This window comes from Cherax quadricarinatus, chromosome 8 (assembly GCF_038502225.1).
Source record: "Cherax quadricarinatus isolate ZL_2023a chromosome 8, ASM3850222v1, whole genome shotgun sequence".
In the NCBI taxonomy this organism is placed as follows: Eukaryota; Metazoa; Arthropoda; class Malacostraca; order Decapoda; family Parastacidae; genus Cherax; species Cherax quadricarinatus.
In genome coordinates this window covers 2,713,178-2,721,304 of record NC_091299.1, presented here as the reverse complement: position 1 = coordinate 2,721,304, position 8,127 = coordinate 2,713,178, and the positions used below count along the sequence as shown (strand labels likewise).

Here is an 8,127-nt window from a genome sequence, read left to right as displayed (position 1 = left end):
CCATCGCCGACCAGAGAGAATGCTGTTTGTTAGGGTGGGGTATAAGGGCCATCCAGCCCAGCCGTCCCGTACGGCCATGCTGGATCTGTCCTGTGGAACTTTAGGGACCAAATAAATTTCCACAAGTGTCATGCATAAATTTTGTCAAAAGCAAAGGGCTTAACCAAAAGCAAAGGGCTTGACAGCCGCCAGTTTAAGAAGTTACTAAATGATCTTGAGTACGGTGATTTTATTTATCAATATGAAGTGCGGAGGCTGAGTCGCGGGAACATGCTCATAAGGTTTTACGAACTGCGGGATGAAATCAAGTAGTTCATGGAGATGAAAGGACAACCTGTTGGGGAACTCAATGATCTAGTGATCTATTGATCTAGCGTTCATGGTGGACATTACCAAGTACCTCACAAAGCCGAACGTTAAGCTGCAGGACCCCAACCAGCTTCTCAGCTCCATGATTTCAAACGTGAAATCATTTGAAGGTAAATTAAGGCTATGGAAAGTGCAAATCGAAAAGAATAACACGGTGCATTTCCCCACTCTGGAAGGACAAAAGCCTCTATGACATTTAAATATGCTGGTGAATGTGCGAAACTAATTAAGGCAGTTAATGAAAGTAAACAAATGGAATTGAACATGTTTGTTACACCGTTCAATGTGGAACCAGCTGATGTGCCTGATAACCTTCAACACGAAATCATTCAGCTGCAAAGCGATGAAGAGCTGAAAGCTAGGCACAACAACCTTCCACTGTTTGAGTTCTATAAACGTTACATAAACAATGATGAATTTCCCACTTTGAGGAGACATGCATTGAAACATACATCTGTGTTCGGAACAACTTGCTGCTGCGAGCAGTTCTTTTCAAAATTTACCATCGCAAAAAGTCGACTGCGTTCCAGACTGACCGACGCAAACCTGGAAAAGCAGTTGCGAGTAGCAGCATCTTCAATACCAGCTAACATCACACGCCTCACCAAAGAGAAGCAGTTCCAGCCATCACATTAGGCGTCAGTTAATTCAATGTTTGACCAAATATAGCAGGCTAATTTTTAAGTTGATAATTTAGTATGGCCTGCGAATGATGTTATAAATATCCAAATGGTCCTTGGCAGGAAAAAGGATCCCCACCCCTGACGTAGTAGCAAGCATGTACATATGTCCAGTAATATTTTGTATAATACGGTTCTATACAGCTTTACTATAGCACGGTTTATAATTTGAAAGTTACTTAAATTTTTTGTTTAACAGTAGTGCGGTAAGGAGCTAAAATTTATTTATTTTTTTTTATTACATACGATTTTTTTTATATACGCAGTTATAAGTGGAAAGAGGAAACGCAACGAAGTCTGTGAACCAAACAACGTAAATGATTAACACTAGAAGAAAAACTTGAAATTATAAAGCACCATGAAAAAGGAGCATCGTAAGTCTGTTTATTTTTTAACTTTAAAAAGCGTATGGACCTCCATAATGTTGAAATTGTAGGTAAGACTCCTAGTGTTGATAATGATGCTGTTGAAAGGAAGCTACAAGGATGAATAGTTTTTAATATCGACAAAACAAGTTTGTTTTTGGAAGACGCCATCTTACATTTATTTCACAAACAAACAGCTTTATTTCTTTTGCAGTATAAGTGTAATAAAATATTAAGCACAAGAGAAAGCCACTAACAAGCGATGCATCGCGGTTTTACATAGCTGGGGACTTTTTCGGCACCTATTAACTACGCTATGCCAGGTATTCCTGTATATGAAAAGCAAAATCAAAGTTCTTTATTGACATTTCTTCATCCAACATCAGAATCTAAAATATATTACAATAAAATTGAGACAAATTTTCAAACATTTAAAATTGTTTCTGCTGTATAAATTGAGTAACTCACCTATGATAATTTACTCTATATAATTTATAAGAGACTTAAATTGGATCTGCCCATTATAAACGAGGTCTACTGAAGCACTTCCATATTCCTGGTGTCAGGGCTCAGGTAGTACAACCAGTAGACGACGTTGCAGAGAAAAAAGATGATTGGGATTCCCAGTTGACCAATCCGTTCCACCAGTTGCAACTGACACACAAGTTCTTTGGGAGGGGAAAATTCCAATTTGTCGTCCATGGTGGCTGCAGGATCCTGCCCAACAGTTTCAGGCGACGACGATGCTGTGGAGGAGTCCTGTCGTCTTTTGAAGCTCCCGCAGGTAACATAGTTGTCCCGGCGCCTACTGTGGCGAGTCTGTCAATTTACGAAACATGTACATCGAGTTATGAATATCAAAATGGTATATAATACCAACAGGTTGGTAAGACACATAGGTAACAGTTAGGCATCTTTAATCCTAAACGTTTCGCCTACACAGTAGGCTTCTGCAGTCGAGTACAGAAAGTAGGCAGGAGCAGTAGAGCTGTGAAGACGATGTAATCCGTCCATCACCCTTGTAGTTGAAGACTGAAGAAGCCTACTGTCTAGGCGAAACGTTTCGGATTAAAGATGCCTAACTGTTGCCCATGTGTCTTACCAATACATCGAGTTATGTTTATGGCTTGTCCACTGAACGTGGGTAGTGCAGAACACAATTAAACTAAACACCAATATCAAGAACATTTTAATCTCAAAGTCCTCAGTTGATTATGACGTCTAAGTAGCATAGATTTTACAGGTGTCAGGAGAAATTTGTCCTGATGAACATTATAACAATTACATGTGGAGGGAGAGAATATCAATTTAAAAAATTGGCAATTTAAAAAAGGCACTGCCCTTAGTGCAAGTCGAGACATGGGAAGGAGACAGGTCAGGCTCTGAACGTTCTCCCATTATACCATTAATATACGTTACCAAGCCAACCTACGTTTGTGATTTTACTCCAAACGCACCAATCGAACCCCCACGACATATAATGCAGAGATTCAGGTAAAGACCAAGATCAGCATGATTTTGGTTCCTTAATGGGGTTTAAAGGCTATCAACTACACGAGGATCATGAAGGCTGCATAGGATATATACACCTCTGGGTGTATATATCCTATGCCCGATTTTGTAGTAATATACCTATTTATTTCTATATATCCATACTAATTTCTGACCACGGTATTACTAGAGTAACTAGATAACTAATTATTCTTATACAGTCCACCCTAATCAAATCTATAAATACTTTGTTAGGAATGTAATTATCGTGATGAACGTAAGAGGCATGTGTGGGAGAGCTACAAGAGAGAATCCTCATCAGTGAACAAGACAGCTTAAATTTTGGACACTGCTTTATAATTAATCTCCAAAATGCTTATTGACATTTTAAAAATTAAATCAGCTGTTGCTTAATAAGGAACAATACAGGAGAAAACTGCCAAATTGTGTGTTTGTTAATTTGACTCACCACAGGTGTCACCTTGCTCACCTCCCGCTCTTTCTTCTTCCTCTGAATTCTGCAAACCAAAGAAGTTTGGTGAAGCTAGTTCATTCATTTACATAATTTATACCTATATTTACACGTCAGTCTCTCTATATTACCCCTGGGCCTGGAGTACACAGCAACCCCGAGGTAGACTTTCCCCTCCCAATTATAGCTGATGACTCTCCAAGTGAATTTTGAAATATAGTTTAAGAGACAGGACGACAGTTACATAGAGTAGCGTGTCACCATAAAGTCATTGTTAATGTGTATTTTTCTTGTAGATTAGATTTATTTTTTTTAATTTACGAATATTCTTACCATTCTTTGACCTTGGCTTTAAAAACAAGAGATCCAAAACAATGCATTAATAGGTCAAAAACCATTCTTCAAAAAACGCTGAACTTCGATTTAAGGTAAAATTTCAAGATGATTGATTAGTTGGTTTATTAGATTTGAAGCCTATCGACTACACGAGGGTAATAAAGGTTGGTGACACTTGTACACCACCTGGAGTTTACCTGGAGAGAGTTCCGGGGGTCAACGCCCCCGCGGCCCGGTCTGTGACCAGGCCTCCTGGTGGATCAGAGCCTGATCAACCAGGCTGTTACTGCTGGCTGCACGCAAACCAACGTACGAGCCACAGCCCGGCTGGTCAGGAACCGACTTTAGGTGCTTGTCCAGTGCCAGCTTGAAGACTGCCAGGGGTCTGTTGGTAATCCCCCTTATGTATGCTGGAAGGCAGTTGAACAGTCTCGGGGCCCAGACACTTATTGTATGGTCTCTTAACGTGCTAGTGACACCCCTGCTTTTCATTGGGGGGTTGTTGCATCGTCTGCCAAGTCTTTTGCTTTCGTAGTGAGTGATTTTCGTGTGCAACCAGTGAAGGATATTGTTTTACTAAAATAGGACTGGAAGTAAATTTTCAGCGTAGATACAATGAGAAACATCTCTCGGCTTATAAACAGAAATACATGCTTCTCGGTGTAGACACAAACATACGCACCTGTCGATGAATACACAGATATACACCTGTCGGTGTATACAGAGATACAGGTAAATAATAAAAATAATAATATCTTTATTTCTACAAGTACAAGTACAAGATATACAGACGATAGCTGACATCAGTGACATACTACTATATAGAAAGCCACTTGTTATGCTCCGCATTTCGGGCAAATTAGGTCAGTTTTGTCTCAGGATGCGACTCACACCAGTCCACTAACACCGAGGTACCTATTTTACTGATAGTGAACATAGACAACCAGTATAAAGAAACGCGTCCAATATTTCTACCCTCCCTGGGAATAGAACCCGGACACTCGCTGTGTGAAACGAGAGCTTTAACCACCAGGCCACTAGCTGCTCGGGAAATATGAGTGATTATGTGAATTCTCGAGCAATAAGGAAGTTGTGCAATACAGACATTAATATTTTTCGTTGATAGGAAGATTTTTTTTCTTAATTAGACAAAAAAGAACCCAATCCAACCTAAATATTGAGTTAAATACATACTAGGTTAGGTTAAGTTGTATTCTTGTTTACTAAAACAAAGCTATGGTTAAGGTTAATAGAGAATTGAGAACCTACGGCTACACGAGGGATATATATATATATATATATATATATATATATATATATATATATATATATATATATATATGTATATATATGTATATATATATATATATATATATATATATATATATATATATATATATATATATATATATATATATATATATATATATATATATATATATATATATATATATATATATATATATATATATATATATATATATATATATATATATATATATATATATATATATATATATATATATATATATATATATATATATATAACTTTCTTCCCATTTGAACAGCCCATTTAATTTTGTGGGATTTACATAACAAAATATACCAAGAAACTATGTAAATATTAAACAAAACCCTCAAAACTTTTTTAGCAATTTTCTCATATAAAAAAGGGTCTGTTGCAAAATTTATTGATTATTATACATAGATCCGTCAAGACAGAGTACAAACATTTACACATCTAAATAATATATAATACAGTCTGTGCTTAAATACTGACAAAGAAACTGATTCACAGTAAGAGAAAACGGTACAACTTAAATGGATAACTCACGTAATAACAACGGCAAATTGGAATAGTGTCAGTACTACAAGGACAATACATATGAACAACCAGACATCCACTGCTTTTACGTAACTCGTCTCGGGGCCCCTGTACCTGGAAAATGAAATGATTTATTGTATTAAGACAACAATTAAAATTAGTAACTTCATTTTGCTTCGCAATACAGGCATTCACCACGTCATCAAACACCTGTACAAGCGCATATTAATTAAAGTAACTAGTAAAAGATACACTATTTAAGATAACAACGTATTGCTCCTTACAATGCCTACCCGTGGCTCGACTGGAAACGCACTTGCCTCACACAGTGTCCCTGGTTCAATCCCCGGCATGGGTGGAAATGTTGGGCATGTTTCCTTATGCCTGCTGTTCTGTCCACCTAGCATTAAGTAGGTATCTGGGTGTTAGTCGGCTGGTGTGAGTCGCGTCATAGGAGAAAAGATAAGACCCTAATGAATATAAGACAGTCCCCGATGACGCACCGACTTTCTTAAGTTATTCTAAGTAGCTAACCCCTCCGGGTTAAAAATCCGAATAAATCTTAATCTTACACTTCCCAGAGGATCCACTACATAATTCATACATGACATACACCACTCAGAGGATCCATTATTCAATGCATACATGATATATGTAATTTAGAGTAGACACCACAGCATGGGCAAAACGTTAGGCATGTTTCCTTATACTTGCTGCCACTGTTCACCCAAGAGTAAGTAGGTATCTGGGTGTTAGCGGACTGTTGTGTGTCGCATCCTGGGGGACAAAATTACCTTAGGCTCCTAGAAATGCTTTGCATAACCAAGGGCTTTCTATAAAGTGTGCCAGTAACGACAACTAGAACTGTATCAGTTATATATGTACATTACAGAAATAATGATTATTAGTTTATTTGTTTAATATGCAATCCGTTCGAAACATACAATACCCAAATGATCCACTCTACTATGTATACCTCCCAGGGACCCTACTATGTAAATCATACGTGACAACCTCGAGGACCCATCATGCAAGGCGTGTGTGACATACACCACCCGGAGGACCCATCATACAATGTTTATGTGGTATCCATCACCTAGAAGACCCACAACCTCTAGGACCTACCCGACGGCAGCATACATAGACATGACGGTGAGGAGGGACGTGATAACAAGAACGGTGCGGCCGGGGATCACGTCTGGAGGCCAGAAGAAGGACGCCCATGCCACCGCTACGAACAACGCTGAAGGTATGTACACCTTCAGTACGTGAAGTGCGTACCGCCTCGCCAGTACAATCCGTGCACGTCCCATCGACGCCGGAGCTGAAGAAAGTTGAGTAATATTTAACTTGACTCACGAAATCGTAATGACACGATTGCAAACAAACCATACCACGGGCGGGGATAGAACTCGTGTTCAGAGTGTCTCAAAACTCCAGACCGTCACATTAACCACTGGACCAGCTAGCCACAATGATTTGTCCAACTAGGTATATTTCTACACCATAGGAAGGTTAGCATAGGCACCACTGTGACCACAAATGCAAGTTTTCACAGACGAATCTCCAGCAAGCATGGCCGTGACGAACTCTAGCTCAAGTCCCCTCAAAGCCGTCAACATGACTGGTCCAGTGGTCCAGTGGCTAACGCGACGGTCTGGAGTTTTGAGACACTCTGAACGCGGGTTCTTTCCCCGCCCGTGATATGGTTTGAGTAATTTATTTTTCATTAAGCATAACTGGGTATATCTGCAGTGTTATGCTGCCCTAAATTATGATTCTAGTCATAATTATAATAGTTTCCCCTGTAATAATCTATCCAAAAGTCTGGGTTTTATAGCTGAGGTAATGAAATTTGTCAACCTGAACTATGAGACGTCAGTAATGCGATGAGGATACGAGAAGCAAGAAGTGGAGGATTGGGGGAAATTTTTTATTAATACATTAATGGGAAACGCTAAAACTATATTAGTTATATATCGCCCAGAAAATGGAAGGCAATCATTTTTAACCTGTTCCAATTGATTGATCCAAGGAAGAGCGGGAGTTGGGGAGAAGGCTTGTGTAACAGGGGCTCTGGGAGCGTCCCGTCCCACTCCACAAACACTCGAGATTATGTTGTATGAGAATTAATTTCTTGTTGTAGAGAGTATTTTATTTCCCCAAGAATGGTACCTAACCATGACTCACGAAATCGTAATGACACGATTGCAAACAAACCATACCACGGTTTTGAGACTCTGATCGCGGGTTCTATCCTCGCCCGTGGTACGGTTTACCTAACTATACCACGGGCGGGAATAGAATCCGCTATCAGAGAGTCTCAAAACTCCAGACCGTCGCGTTAGCCACTGGACCAGCTAGCCACAATAATGGCTAGCTAATGGTACCTAACATTTATCCACATTGACCTGCACCAGCCAGTTTTTGCCACCGCAATCCATAGACACTAACGGAAGGAGCAATTGGTGCACCAGTATTTGGTGGAGATGTTGTCCCACTCGACGTTGAACTCGTAGTTGGGTTGCTGATCATGAATGCCCTCAAGCTCTGACACCGCCTCCGGCAGCCACTCCAGGCGCAGGGCTT

At 39.6% G+C, this 8,127-nt stretch overlaps 1 long non-coding RNA gene across 1 annotated transcript; it reads right to left on the bottom strand.

Moving 5' to 3' along the window:
- Window positions 1–1,672: 1,672 nt before the first annotated feature.
- Window positions 1,673–5,647, bottom strand: LOC128685182 (uncharacterized). Its single transcript, XR_011391747.1, has 3 exons — window positions 5,548–5,647; window positions 3,375–3,423; window positions 1,673–2,233 (listed from the first exon to the last, which is right to left on the bottom strand). It is a non-coding gene; the product is annotated as an uncharacterized lncRNA (long non-coding RNA).
- Window positions 5,648–8,127: the final 2,480 nt, after the last annotated feature.